The sequence below is a fragment of the Triturus cristatus genome, chromosome 12, assembly GCF_964204655.1.
Source record: "Triturus cristatus chromosome 12, aTriCri1.1, whole genome shotgun sequence".
In the NCBI taxonomy this organism is placed as follows: domain Eukaryota; kingdom Metazoa; phylum Chordata; class Amphibia; order Caudata; family Salamandridae; genus Triturus; species Triturus cristatus.
This window is the reverse complement of record NC_140595.1, coordinates 770,158,658-770,172,918: the sequence shown is the minus strand read 5'-3', so window position 1 is coordinate 770,172,918 and position 14,261 is coordinate 770,158,658. Positions and strand designations below refer to the sequence as shown.

Here is a 14,261-nt window from a genome sequence, read left to right as displayed (position 1 = left end):
GGGCATTGGAAAGTTCTATTACTAGTCATTCTGTAAAAAACAGAACTGGCTCTGGTGTCGGATATACCGACTGCCGAATTATAAATCACATAAGATATTATGGGATTTATATTTCAGCGGACATGGATATCCTTCACTGTTGTGACAGAGTAACCCGTCCCCTGAAATCTAAATTAGGCCCTACATATTTTCCTTTCTGGTATAAATTTTCAATATCTTTTGAAACAAAGATACTACAATGTAAACTTCAAGTGAGTATTTTTATTCAAATCTAAAAGCTATATTCAGGAAAAAATATCTACCTGCTAGGCCCCTAAAGGGTGCTCTTTGTCATATGGACACTGGCACTCTTTATTCATACATGATATATAGTTACAGTTTTAGGACCGCATTACCATTGGAATTGAAATTTTGGTTTTCTTCTATCTTTGGCGTTGTTTGACGGATCACAATGAAACATTCTTCAAAAAGATCTTTTCCCCCTCAGCTCTTTCCTGGAACGTTTTGGGTTAATCTATCAAGCGGGGGCAGAGAAAAGGGGCATTCCCTAAAACACTTTTTCCCCTTGCAATGTTCCATAGGAAAACTGGACACAGCCACTCTCAAAACAGCTGAAAGGAATTATACTACCTTTAGCAGAAAGCTAGATCTTGGTCCAGAAAGCACATTGAACAGATTTGAAGATTCGGTCTGATTGGCTGCCACCACTTCAACAAAGATGTGGTGGAAGCCATTTTAAGTCCCTGGGACTCAGTCCCTGGCCTGAAATGTTTTTGGAAATATGATATAGGGAGCAGGGTATAGATACCTGTGAAGGGTGGCAGAATTCAGGATACAAAATCAATCTAAAAGCCTTGTTGCCATGCATCGCACAGACCACTAAAGAGAGAGTCAGAGTGCGACAAGGCAACTCTACTGCCCCCAAGCACAATACTACAAACACAAAAGAAGTGGGTTGCCTTTACCAACATAAAATGCAAGAAAACAACAGTTGGGTATGGAGATTGTATGCTGCAGGTCATCCTTAGTGGAAGAGGATGCCTCACACACAATATTGTGTCATGCTTCATCATAGGCATCCTCTCCCCACCCTGGTAAGTGGTACTATCAGGGCGGACTCAACCTCCGTGAACACTTGGTGGTAGGAGGGAGTTCTTACATAAAACTTGCAAGATAAAATCGGGTTCCACCCTAATTAAAAATACCTTCAGGTGCCTCAGTTATCACCTTTATTAATGAGAACCTGAGGTATGCTAAAAACAAATCCAATTACGGAACCTTGAGAGAATAATGTCTCTAGTCTATCTTACAGTCTGCAAACATGTTTCTGTCCACACTGGAAGCCTAAAAGGTCTGGGGCATTCATCAGGGCTTTCAGATCCCTACAGTAATGCTATCTGTGGCCCCCTACATACTACTGTGGGGGAGTACACCTCAGATATACCCAAGTGAATCCTACCTGGAATACTCCTATACGCAATTCATCATGCACCTACATATTGGAAATCCTAATACATAGAGACAGGTAAGTGAGAATATACTGGTGTGTGAAACACAGATATGCCACAGGCGTCCTTACATGCTTATATTCCCCACCCAACACGTGCAATTAATAGGGAACATCATGTGAGTGGGTAATAAAATAAAAAAAAACTTCTCAAGTAAGGTGGAGTAACACTAACTCATAATATCTATGGTGAAGAAAACTCCAATCGTCCATGCAGTACATATTTAGCCATAGAACCTTCTTATATGGATTTTGGGATTCTGCGTCCAACACTATAGATTATGTCAACTAAGATTACTAGTGACAAAAGTTAAAAAACACCAACTCCTTACCCTAGACCTTAGGGGAGTCGGTCAACGGAGGAGTGGTCTTCGTAGTCACACACTAACAAAGAGGGATACATAAAGAGGAAGGACAACATAAAGTAAACAACAATGATAAGCAGAGCAACACTCAGGGTAAAACAAACACCAGGAACGTTATTTTTCATTCAAGGCACACCTAAGGCTGTTGTACTAGGTTTCCAAGCACAACAGCATTTCTAAATAAGGGTTTCGAGTAGTTGCATGGTTAACGGCTAGGGATGCATCTGGCGATACTGTATGTGTGCATGGGCCCCGAGCTCGTCAAGGACCGCCTGCACATAGTAGCCCCAAAGCTTATTCAAGGATATCGCAAAGTAGAAGTTCATAATTCAAATAGTGCCCCAACGTATCACCATGCATAGTGTTCGACTGTGCTAGCTCTTAGAGATACGAGGGTAGGTGCACCAGCAGTTTTTGAATGAGGGCCAAAAACATCCCGTTATAACAGTACATCAAACCAGCGATAATATCAAGACAAAAAACACGACACATGAAGAGCCCCCAGCCCACCACTGGTTCAGGACTACATATGATCAACAGAAATATAATTCAGACTGTTTATCTCATATACTAAAGATATATATGACTGATATTACTTGGCAGTAGCAAATAGCCGTTCACACAAATCCCCCAACTACCACTCATCGCTTCATGGCATCAAAGGACTCGTCGTCGGGCTAATAAAACACCTGTTTATCCCCCCCGCACCATCCATTATTGCGTGGAATACAATGAAAAATCCTCCGTAAATAACAAATCGGTGCCAGGTCCAAGACCCCATCCCGCTCCTTACTTCATCAAAAGGCTCACCACATCGGAACACCTACGTCCGTCCACTCCCTGCTGCTTGGTACACTGATACCGTGGTCAGGAGTGGCTTAAATACTTCCTGAAGTGTAGGTGCCTGCTGTCAAAGTAAGGGCGGGGCCTGATCGTAGCCAGCAATTCACCTGCAGGGCATGCTAAGCCCAAGGGTGTCTGGGAGGTGTAGTTGGTGAGTCGGTGTTCAAAAACGGTTTGAGACCCACCGGGCGTAACACAAGTATGAAGAATGGCATACCCTGTGTAAATAATATATATAAATAGTGTAATTGTGCTCACAGTGGGTCAGTATGAAGGATATCTAAGCGGCTGGGCTACGATTTTCAAGTACACGCAGGCCACCAATATCCCAAAAGCTAGCCCCCCCCCCCCCCCCCCCCCAGGTAGTGACTAGCATTGTCCTACTGTACCACTGTGGAAGTCTTCACTCATCAAAAAACAGGACCGAGTTCTGCACCAATTCTCAGACAAGGGAATTCCTGTGCCCTGTTTCCCAGAACACAAATGTCCAAGTAAGACTTTTGTCACCTAGGCACTTCTAGACTCTGAATCATCTGATGTTGATGATGGCCCATACGTAGCTGCTTACACCTCCATGCAATCTAACCTCAAATATAGACAATGTTGAAAATAATCAGTACATGAAATGTGAATATTCCTTTGCTGAACAACCACCATTTCAACAAGGTATATAGAAGGCGAGGGCATAGAAGTCATCCAGGAACACTATAAATGCGACTCCTTAGAAGCAGGATACCATTATGAGGATGAACATATGATGCAGGTGCCAAGAGCATTGATAAAAGACTTGAGATTAATGGCAGCCGATTATTACAAACAATTTCCAGTGCAAACAACATCGCCAGGAATTGAAACCCATACTCACCTGTCGACACCTCGTATGCCAAGTACCATCTCAACAACTACTATCCCAGACTTCATATTCCAACTGTGAAACAAGACCTTTCTACCTCCCACACATGATGACATGTACTCTGATGGAGGAGGAAGGTGAAATTCCCGGGGACCTACCATCCAATGTGTGCCGGAATGGGATGACTATGTTACCCCTCTGTCTGCTCCACATACTCCACCTGCGGCTATTTAACCATCATTTGACATAGGCAGTCTTCACCTACTGCTTGAAAGAGGATTAGAAAAATTAGATACCCACTGAATGTTTCCTATATGACTTTAAGGAATCAACAAGGAAGTCAGTAAGATCCATCCCTGTCATTGATTATGTCTTCTCAAAAGGTTTGATGGTCATGAAAAATTGAGGGACAGTTGCAGCTTTCACTTCCCAGCATGATAAAAAGTGCAAGACCCCTGAAATTTCACCAGCATGTCTCAAAGACAGGGCCACTGGAATTATGCAATTGTATTGCTGCTGCGATTTTCGTATTATTATAGATTTTCTACATAGTCCATAATCTGCTGCATATTCTTCAGATTTTTTTAAAACTAACATTTTGTGTCAGACGTTTCAAAAGTTACTAAAAGAGCAGCAGCACAAGTTGCAGTGCAGTGGAAGGCCTTTTGCAAAGGTTCACTGGTCATCTTACTGCTCCTTATTGCTATATTTGGGTATAAAACTGGTACTAATGAGGTACACTCAATGCCCACACAGTGGTAACAAGTGAAACAAGCATTGGCATAGCCAATAGGTCTCGCTTTTGGGACCTTCTAAGTATTTAGTTATGCAGAACAATATCCTTAGTGCAACCACATCAACTGTTGCGTGGCTAAACACTTATAAGGTCCCAAAGGCGAGACCTATTGGCTATGCCAATGCTTGGTGTGGTTGTGTGTGGTTGTGTGTGTGTGTGGTTGTGTGTGTGGTTGTGTGTGTGTGGTTGTGTGTGTGGTTGTGTGTGTGTGTGGTTGTGTGTGTGGTTGCGTGTGTGGTTGTGTGTGTGGTTGTGTGTGTGTGGTTGTATGTGTGGTTGTGTGTGGCTATGTGTGTGATTGTGGTTGTGTGTGTGGTTGTGTGTGGTTGTGTGTGTTTGTGTGTGTGGTTGTATGTGGTTGTGTGTGTGGTTGTGGTTGTGTGTGTGTGTGGTTGTGTGTGTGGTTGTGTGTGTGTGTGGTTGTGTGTGTGGTTGTGTGTGGTTGTGTGTGTGTGTGGTTGTGTGTGTGTGTGTGTGTGTGTGTGGTTGTGTGTGTGGTTGTGGTTGTGTGTGTGGTTGTTTGTGTGGTTGTGGTTGTCTGTGGTTGTGGTTGTGTGTGTGTGTGGTTGTGTGTGTGTGGTTGTGTGTGTGTGTTTGTGTGGTTGTGTGTGTCTGTGTGTGTGTTTGTGTGTGGTTGTGGGTGTGTGTGCTTGTGTGGTTCTGTGTGTGGTTGTATGTAGTTGTGCGTGGTTGTGGTTGTGTGTGTGGTTGTGTGTGCGGTAGGGTGTGTGCAGTTGGGTGTGAGTGGTTGTGTGTAGTTGTGTGTGGTTGTGTGTAGTTGTGTGTGGTTGTGGTTGTGTGGTTGTGTGTGTGGTTGTGTGTGTGGTTGGGTGTGGTTGTGTATGTGCGGTTGGGTGTGGTTGTGTGTGTGCGGGTGTGTGTGGTTGTGTGTATGGTTGTGTGTATGGTTGTGTGTGTGTGTGGTTGTGTGTATGGTTGTGTGTGTGCGTGTGTGGTTGTGGTTGTGTGTGTGGTTGTGGTTGTGTGTGGTTGTGTGTGGGTGTGGTTGTGGGTGCGGGTGTGGTTGTGGGTGTGTGGTTGGGTGTGTGTGTGTGGTTGTGTGTGTGTGTGTCTGTGGTCATGTGTGTGTGTGGTTAGTTGTGTGGTTGTGGTTGTGTGTGTGGTTGTGTGTGTGGTTGTGTATGTGGTTGTGGTTGTGTGTGTGGTTGTGTGTGAGTATGGTTGTGTGTGTGGTTGCGTGTGTGGTTGTGTGTGGTTGTGTGTGTGGTTGGGTGTGTGTGTGGTTGTGTGTGGTTGTGTGTCTTGTGTGTGTGTGTGTGGTTGTGTGTGTGTGTGTGTGGTTGTGTGTGATTGTGGTTGTGTGTGGTTGTGTCTGTGGCTGTGTGTGTGTGTGGTTGTGTGGTTGTGGGTGTGGTTGGGTGTGGGTGTGATTGGGTGTGGTTGTGGTTGGTTGTGTGTGTGGTTGTATGTGTGTGGTTGTGTGTGTGGATGTGGTTGTGTGTGTGTGGTTGTGTGTGTGTAGTTGTGTGTGTGGTTGTGTGTGGTTGTGTGTGTGGTTGGCTGTGTGGTTGTGTGTGGGTGTGGTTGTGGGTGTGGTTGTGTGTTTGTGTGTGTAGTTGTGGTTGTGTGTGTGGTTGTGTGTGTGGTTGTGGTTGTGTGTGTGTGTGGTTGTGTGTGGGTGTGGTTGTGTGTATGTGTGTGGTTGTGTGTGTGTGTGTGGCTGTGTGTGTGGCTGTGGTTGTGTGTGCCAGTAATACTAAAAGCATATCAAAATAAAGGAACACAAACATCGAGTTTGTGGAAAGAGAAAGCACATTGTAAGTCAAACGGGCGCAGCAAAGCATTAACACAACAACATGTTCTTTGATATTTGATGTTCTTTGAACGAGAACATCAAAGGGGCGCCGCGAAAGTGATCGCGGGCAAAAGTGAAAGTGATCGCGGGCGCTTAATGAGCATGATGAGGTTTGCCATATGTGTGGTTGTGTGTGTGGTTGTGGTTGTGTGTGTGGTTGTGTGTGTGCGTATGTGGTTGTGTGTGTGGTTGTGTGTGTGGTTGTGGTTGTGTGTGGTTGTGGCTCCATGAGGTTAGTGGGCTGCAGGGGTTTAAACCACAACCACACACACAACCACACATATGGCAAACCTCATCATTGTCAAAGAACTCAGGAAATGTCTTTTTAAGGCTCTTCTTTCTGTTAGAAAACATCATATTCCTTGGCAGCTTAATACAATATTATCACAATTAATGAAACATCATTTAAACCCATTCATAAGAGAAATATAAAATATTTAGACTGAAAGACACCCATACTACTTGCTCTTACATCAACAAGGCGTATAAGTGAGATTCAAGCCCTCACTATCAAAGAAATGAATTTGCAATCCAGGGACAACAAAATCATCCTAAATGCAAATCCATGCTTTATTCCCAAAGTGCATTCAGTATTTCATCTTAATGAATCAATGGTACGTAGGACTTTATTTAAAGACCCTAAAGATGCAAAGGAAAGAACTCTCCATATCAGGGGTCTCCGACCTTTTCTGTAGTGATGTTTCTGGTAAGTGAAAATATTGAGCTACTAAAAACCAAGAAACTCATGCAGTTTTCCGAGAGACCCCCCCCCCCCCATGCCCAGCTTCTTTGACTTTATGCCTCATTTCTTCATAGCCCATACTGTGGTTTAAATACAATACTTTGATTTTCCTAGAAACACTGATAGGAATGGCTATGGATTTGTGTTGTCACCACGCTTTAAGACCTTTCAATTAATAGCTGTCACTGAAATAGTCATTGTACTCCATATAACCCTGATGTTTGACACCAATTCCCATGCTCAGCATTCTGAGATTGTCTCAGCTTTAGAGTACTGATCACTCCTGAAATGGTAAGCTTGAGTTTATATTCTCACATTGTCAGCTACACCTCATGATTACAAGCAGTGATGTTCACCTCAGCATTTTTTAAGCACGCCTTGGAACCTCATGCCCACCATCCAGTTCCTCTTGTATAAACCAAATAACATTTGACACATGAATAACCATGCACTACAAAAAGGTACCAGAAGCCCACTGCAAATCAGTGCTCTGTGGATTATCAGGGGTAAGAAGTGCTATAAATATGATACAATACAATACAACCGAAGTAACACAAGCTCAGGAAGTGTGTTTCATATAAGTTACACAAAATCATGCTGTGAGTGCCACAGTCCTCAGCAATCAAAAAATACCATTGCTCCATATCAATATGCTTTGACTAACGATACTGTCAGCACTCCCCCACTTTACACTTAGTTTCATTATGGATTAGTGATACGTTAGTGATAAATACATGGGCATATCTCAAAGCTCCTTTATCTTCCAGTTCAGGGAGGACCAGGCCTGGCAGTTTGGGCTAGGCTGCTCCTATTGGAGCTGGGCCAAGACTGATTTGCCTATGGCTGGGTGTTAGACTTAGCATCTTTTGGCGTGTTTCCCCTGTCTTTTTCCTTTCTGACTTCCCAGTTTTGACTCTGTTTTGACTCTGTTTTTGTTGGTTTAGTGTCTCTGCGCGCTTTTTCACTGCTGTTCAGAAAGTGCTCCTGTTGTATATTGCTGTTATGTATTAGTGATTCCATGATTGGCCATTTGATTTACTAGTCAGTTCCTAGTACAGTACATGGTGTGTGCCCAGGGCCTGTAAATCAAATGCTGCTAGCGGGCTTGCAACACTGATTGTGCCACCCACATGAGTAGCCCTGAAGAGGTAACTCAGACCTGCCACTGCAGGGTCTACGTGCAGTTTGTAACTGCCATGTCGACTTGGCAAGTGCACCCACTTCCCAGGCCCTAACCTTCCCCTTTCTTACATGTAAGTCACCCCTAAGGTAGGCCCAAGGAACCCCTGTGGGCAGGGTGAAGTGTATGTGATAGGTAAGACATGCCCTGAAGTGTGTGGCATGTCCTGATAGTGAAATACTACAAATTTCGTTTATCACCATTGAAAGGCTATCTGGCCCATAGGAAAGTATGGGAATTAATTTATAACATCTTATCAATATAACTTCCCATTGGGACCAGGTAGGAAAATAAAGTTTAGTGTGCCTGAACTCAGAATCTTAAGATGCACCTTTTAGTAAAGGTGATTTTTACATTCTGTGTTTGAAAATATCACTTTTAGTAAGTAGGTGTTCTCTTGCTTAGCCATCCTGTGTGCCTCAGCTAGGATGTGGATTGACTGTCTGGCTTTGGAGTGACGGGCTGGGAATGTGCAGTCGCTCCAGAGAGTCTGATGGGTCAGGGCTTGGCTGAAGAGACCTGGGCTGCATTTAGAGTAGTGGGAGGAGATTTCCTTGCACCTGAATGGGCCTGGTCTGCATTCCACAATGCTGTCTCCACCCCCTGCCAGGAAGCTGGGCCAGAGAGGAAAGAACTGGTTTGGACTAAGCACAGACACCTTCTGCCTGAGAGGACAAAGGAATACTCCTTTGGAACCAAGAAGTCTGCCAAGAAGAAGAGCTGGAGAAGCTGTGAGGAGGGACTACCACTTTGCTGTGTGCTTTGCTGTGTTGGCCTGCAGTGGCTGCTTCTGTCTTGGGCAGTGTAAGGTCTGGACTGAACTTTCTGAAACTTCCTTTTGTTTGTGAGTTTCTCAAAGGGCTTGAGGTAGAGCTTGCCCCTGTTCAAGAAGTCTCAGGAACAGCAAATACTTCAAGTTCTTCTGCCATCAGCACTGGGGACTGTGTGTTTTGTGCTGCAACAGAAGAAAAAGCAACCTGACACCGTCTACGACGCCGCTGCTGACTCCATGTCCTGAAGGCACCGGAGAGGGCACTGCCGCATGCCGCACCGCAACCCTGGTCTCAACGACGATGCCACCTGACCCAATCACTGAGCCGCTGCTTGCACCATGACCTTTGGGCACTTCACTTCACACCGCTTCGCGACGCCCCTTGGTATCCCGACGATGACACTCCACGCCAACATCGATGCCGCTGCTTGCACCATGGTTCGAGGGCACTGCTCGTAAGTTACAGGACGGTCCGTCCTCATCCCGCACTGCAGCCTTGGCCCGCCAGCGCCATCGACTCCAGTTCGTCAGCCGACAACAGTGCTTAAGCAACGACGCCGCCGCTGCTTGCACCGTGACCTGCCAGCACCGCTACGAGCACCGCACCACTTTGCACCACACCACTTCACACCACAGCCCTGGTCTCACTGACGCTGCTGGATGACTGTCACTCAGCCGCTGCCTGCACCGTGACCTGAGGGCACCACACGCTGCACCCCTGAACTTTGCACCGCAGCACCCGATGCCTACCGATGCCGGCTTCTCGATTTCAGCCACAAGGAGTTTGATCTGCAACACGTGTGACTTCAAGGGCCCGATGACTCCTGCACCGACCTCCGGAACCGACGCCTGCGGACGCCGGCCCTTCGGGGCTCATCATCGCCCTACATTATTAAAATGTACTGTTTTGCGGGTCTTCCCGACACCATAGCTGGCTCGCAATGCCGTGATCAGCCAGAACTGTTTAGATTTGTTGTTCACGATGCTGTAATAGCTCCAGATAGAGCTATTGACTTCAAGGAACTGTATTTCAAGAATATATTTGATTATTGAAGATTTCTGAGAACTGTATGGTGGATTTTTATCGTTGTTGGTCTTGTTTTGGATATATAAAAATATTGGATATATTTCTAAACTGGTGTGGTGTCCTTTTCTAGTGTCTTCACTGTATTACTGTTGGTTATGTGCAAATTCTTTTCACACTGCCTCTGAGATAAGCCAAGCTACCAAGGGGGTGAGTAGGGGTTATCCTAGGAGTGTAACTGCCTTATCCTGACTAGGAAGACGGATCCCTACTTGGACAAAGGTACCTACCTCTGCCAATTGCAGACCCCCATTCCTAACACTGGGTCCAAACTAAAGTTGCATTGTGTGCAAAATAAAGATAGACTGAAATGCGGTCTAGAGAAAATACCACTGGCTGAGCATTCCCTTTTTTATATACTTGAGTGCATCTGACCTCGCCGCTATGCCAAGTAGTGTGACCGACTGTGCTGCAGTGATTGACAAGCGAGCCTAGAGTGGTTCCCAGCACCACGATCAAGAAGCGTGCCAGCGGCTGTCCATCATGTCACAGTGACCACCCCATTCAGGGGGGGTGGACCACCGGCTGTGTCTTCCCTGAAGCTGACCCACCCAACTGCCTGTCTCCACCCGTAGGTTAAAGTGAGTATAAGCACATGCTGCTGATTCTCTGCCTGCCACTATATGAACACAAAGACCTGCCGCTAGTGAGACTTTAAATGGGACTGTAGTGAACGGAGCGTGGCTTATGTTCAAAAAGGGTAATTTGCACCTGAGCCTTCATTCGTGCTGACTAGCCACTCTAATCCTACGGTGAACTTGCCTGGTCTTAACAGAGGAGCAACACCAAGGTAAAAGGAAAGGGTATGCAGTAGCCCTAGTTCAAGTTCCTTTAGTTGTACCTGTTAGTATTTCCTGTGTAGTATTCCATTTTAAGAGTGTGTAATAAAGTATTATTCCAAAGTAAAGCACTGGATTGTACAATCTGTTATTGTGCTGCTGGGTGAGTGTTGAGTTTTTAATTTGCAAAGTCCATGCTACTTCCCTGAGAAGCCTGTAACTGCTTACTATCATCACTATGGAGATTCAGGTGCTGAAGGGGTTGTACTAAGCCCAGTTTGCACATCCATAATAGGGCAGGCCTCAGGACGTCAAAGGCAAACTTGAATACAAGACTCTCCGACGGTCCATTCCTGTGAAGCCTTCTCCAAAACATCTGCTCCACTTATTTGGGAAAGAGGCTGCTTCAGAAACCCACAATAGAGACTGCTCCTCTCAGAAATGAAAAGGCTCTATTGAAGATAATACAAAAACACCCCAAGCAGGAATTCAGATTGCTTTTAGATCTCATGTTAGCCAACAAATGGTTCAAAAGTAAAAAATATTGAATGTTGTCTCCATAGAAAATGCATGCAGCGTACACAGAGAAAATGGCCCGGCTGGGGCGCTCTCCGCTGCGCCTCACCAATCAAAACGCTGCCATTGCAGCATTGTGATTGGCTTAGAGGAGCAGGAGGAGGAAGGCTGCCTACAACGCGCCACGACTCCAGAGCGTCAGGAGCTGAGGCGGCAGCGCGGTCACAGAGAAAGGTAAGTTTTACTTTAAAAAATAAATTATATATAGATCTCCCCTTCACTTTAATTTACTCATACCTGTCCCATAAATCTACCCTGGCGGTAGATTACCATTCTGTCAGAACATCATTTGTTCATGGCGAAGGGGTCTTACTGTTCTGTGTTTTGGTCGCAGAAAAGAACATGTTATTTGTTTTCCCGAAAACAACAACGCATACACTTGGCACCTGATGTCTTTCCTCATTAATAAACGCAATGGATTCTACACAGCAGCGCCATGTCTGCTCTTTCAAATAGCACATGGAAGACATGTGGTTGCTTCTATAATTTATTCTTCTGTTGCCTTCCTTGTTCACCCAGGCCCACGTGGACTTGGGCGGCCTCGTTTATCATCAATGCCTTTTATGTGTTGTACTGTAGGAAATCCAGTCTAGGCCGGAAAACCTGCTTTACTGGAAATATGTCCCCGTCTCTTGTGCATTCTCACTGGGGCTGAAACAAAGAAATCGTATCCATAGCATGGTTTGGGGTGAAAGTATGGAGGGAGATTGCATCACCTACTGTTTTGGAACCCCCTCTGTTTGGCCTGAGAGACTGTATTCCTATTACATACATACACAATCTTCCCTCAATCATTCTTATCTGCACTTCACTTCTGGTTTATACATACCAAAACAATATTCTGACCATGTGGGGTCAGCGTGGTTATAAGAGCATGGAAGAGTATGTCGCTCGATTTTACATCTGTTTTTTTATTTAACCCTGTTGCCCCCATGCTCTCCATTATATTGCACACACACTCACACGATAGTGCTTGTTCTTTTGCTAGAAAGGCTCTCGCAAGTGCCAGCAGAATATCTATCTCATTGTGCTCAGAGTTGAGAGAAACGTGTACTAACGCTGCATACTTTGAGTTATGCAGCTGCCTCAAGCACGAGCAGGGGCGAGGAAGACATACCTAAGTGACATTTTTTGTCTACAGTCGAACTCTGTCAGGTGTGTCGGGTAGTTCAGAGTCCCGCCGTTTAGGGTATTCTGCATGTAAGGGGATGTGCGTTTCTTTCCAAATGGATTTTCGCCTTGCAGTTGAAATGTGGATGGAAAGAGAAGTGAATTCCCTTTCTTTACCCCAGACATTTGAGTTACGTTTACCTTTTTCCTAAGTAATTTGCTACCACCTCCGCCTTTTCAAAGAGTGAGGATTTCTTGATGTCGAGATTAGGAAAAATCCTGTACATGTTGCTCGTACTTAAAAGATTACAGCTTGACAGTGCCATAATTATTAGGGGCTTCTCTTTCTAAGCGCTGTACTTTTGATGTCAAATATCTTGGTAATGCTTATGCTGTTGCCAAAACAAACCTGACTGTTGTAGTAAAAAGAAATTAGCTGGGATCGACGTGTCTTTTCTCTATCAGTAATGACGCTTAATATTCGTGAAAAGAATGGTGTACAGAATATTGCTTGACAAAAAGCAACCTTATAATTACCCTTCTTTCCTTGTATCAAGAGTGTTAAAGTGGTTTATACAAAAATTTGATGAACTGTAAGACGTTTTTGCTTATATGAATTGCGATTATGTAATAATTATGAAAACGTGTCTTTTTGTAACTGATAACTTAGTTTTAATACTGATTATTGTGGGAATGTAGAGAAATTGATTGCTTTTGTGATTGCAAAAAGAGAAGAAAATGGCACCAGGCACAGGTATGGAAAAAAGGATCAGTTGTGAGGTGTAGTTAGGCACAGAGGTAATGGGATACAGGAGGGCGGTATGAATCAATAAAGGTGTGGAAGTAGGGATACATGTAATAGCTGGGATGTGCCATAGACCCCCGCTGAAAACCAAAATGCAGGGTCTCTCTAGCAGTGATGCAGTATTGTGCCACAGAGTGGGTGACATCATGTTCGAGCTGTCTGTTTAAGTTGGTTTGCTCAAGGACTCGTGCTGTTTGCAGTGCTTTGCCTGCTGTCTGACTCGGGTGCCTTGTCATCAGACCTCAGAGTGGTTGACACCTTCCTGCTTTCTCAAATTTGCTTGAAAATGCACCATTTTCCCACTCATTTTTCAAACATTTCTCGGGGGGAGAACCCCCCTGAACCCCCCACCTCCGTAGGTGGTTCAGGCTCGCTCGCTACTCTCGCTTGCCACAGTGAAGTACCACAATTGTTTTACACCCCCACCACTTTCAAATGTCACCAGCCTTATCTTAAAGACTGGCTAATCAAAGTTAATATGTTAGAGAAATTTCGGCCAGATTTGAAATCAACAATAGCTATACCTAAATGTTTAGACATTCATATCAACTTTTAAAAATACACAACAAATGTAAAGTTGCCTATGGTCACCTTGCATAGAAAGGGGCTTATCCTTTAGGGGAAAGACTGCCTGCCACTTTTCAGAAATGTCTCCCCTTTCAAGAGCCTTTTTCTATAACGGCTTGCCAGATGCCTATCCTGCTGTGGTCGATCGCCTCCTGCATTTTCATTGTCCTGAATTGAAGGCTTCACAGGAGATGCCTGCAACAATGCTTAGAAGTCAGGGGTATCTATCGATCAACGATTGAGCATAAAGACTACACTACCCCTAAATCCTCTAGCCAAGCAGTCTTTCTGTTGGTGGTGCAAGAAGTTGAATAATCTGTAAGGAAATCTGACCAGCTCTTCATGGATTACAAGCCACTTTGAACTGGTTTTGCTACATCAAAACAGTTCATTTCTAGATGAATAGGCTTGTGCATTCCTTGTCGTATCAATTAGCCAACAAACCTAGGTGCAGCGACATGATTGA

At 44.7% G+C, this 14,261-nt stretch overlaps 1 protein-coding gene across 7 annotated transcripts in view; it reads left to right on the top strand.

The window, feature by feature from the left end:
* Window positions 1–14,261, top strand: part of CHD3 (chromodomain helicase DNA binding protein 3) — a 1,560,957-nt gene that overhangs the window by 1,441,019 nt on the left and 105,677 nt on the right. The gene's annotated exons all lie outside the window — the stretch shown is intronic.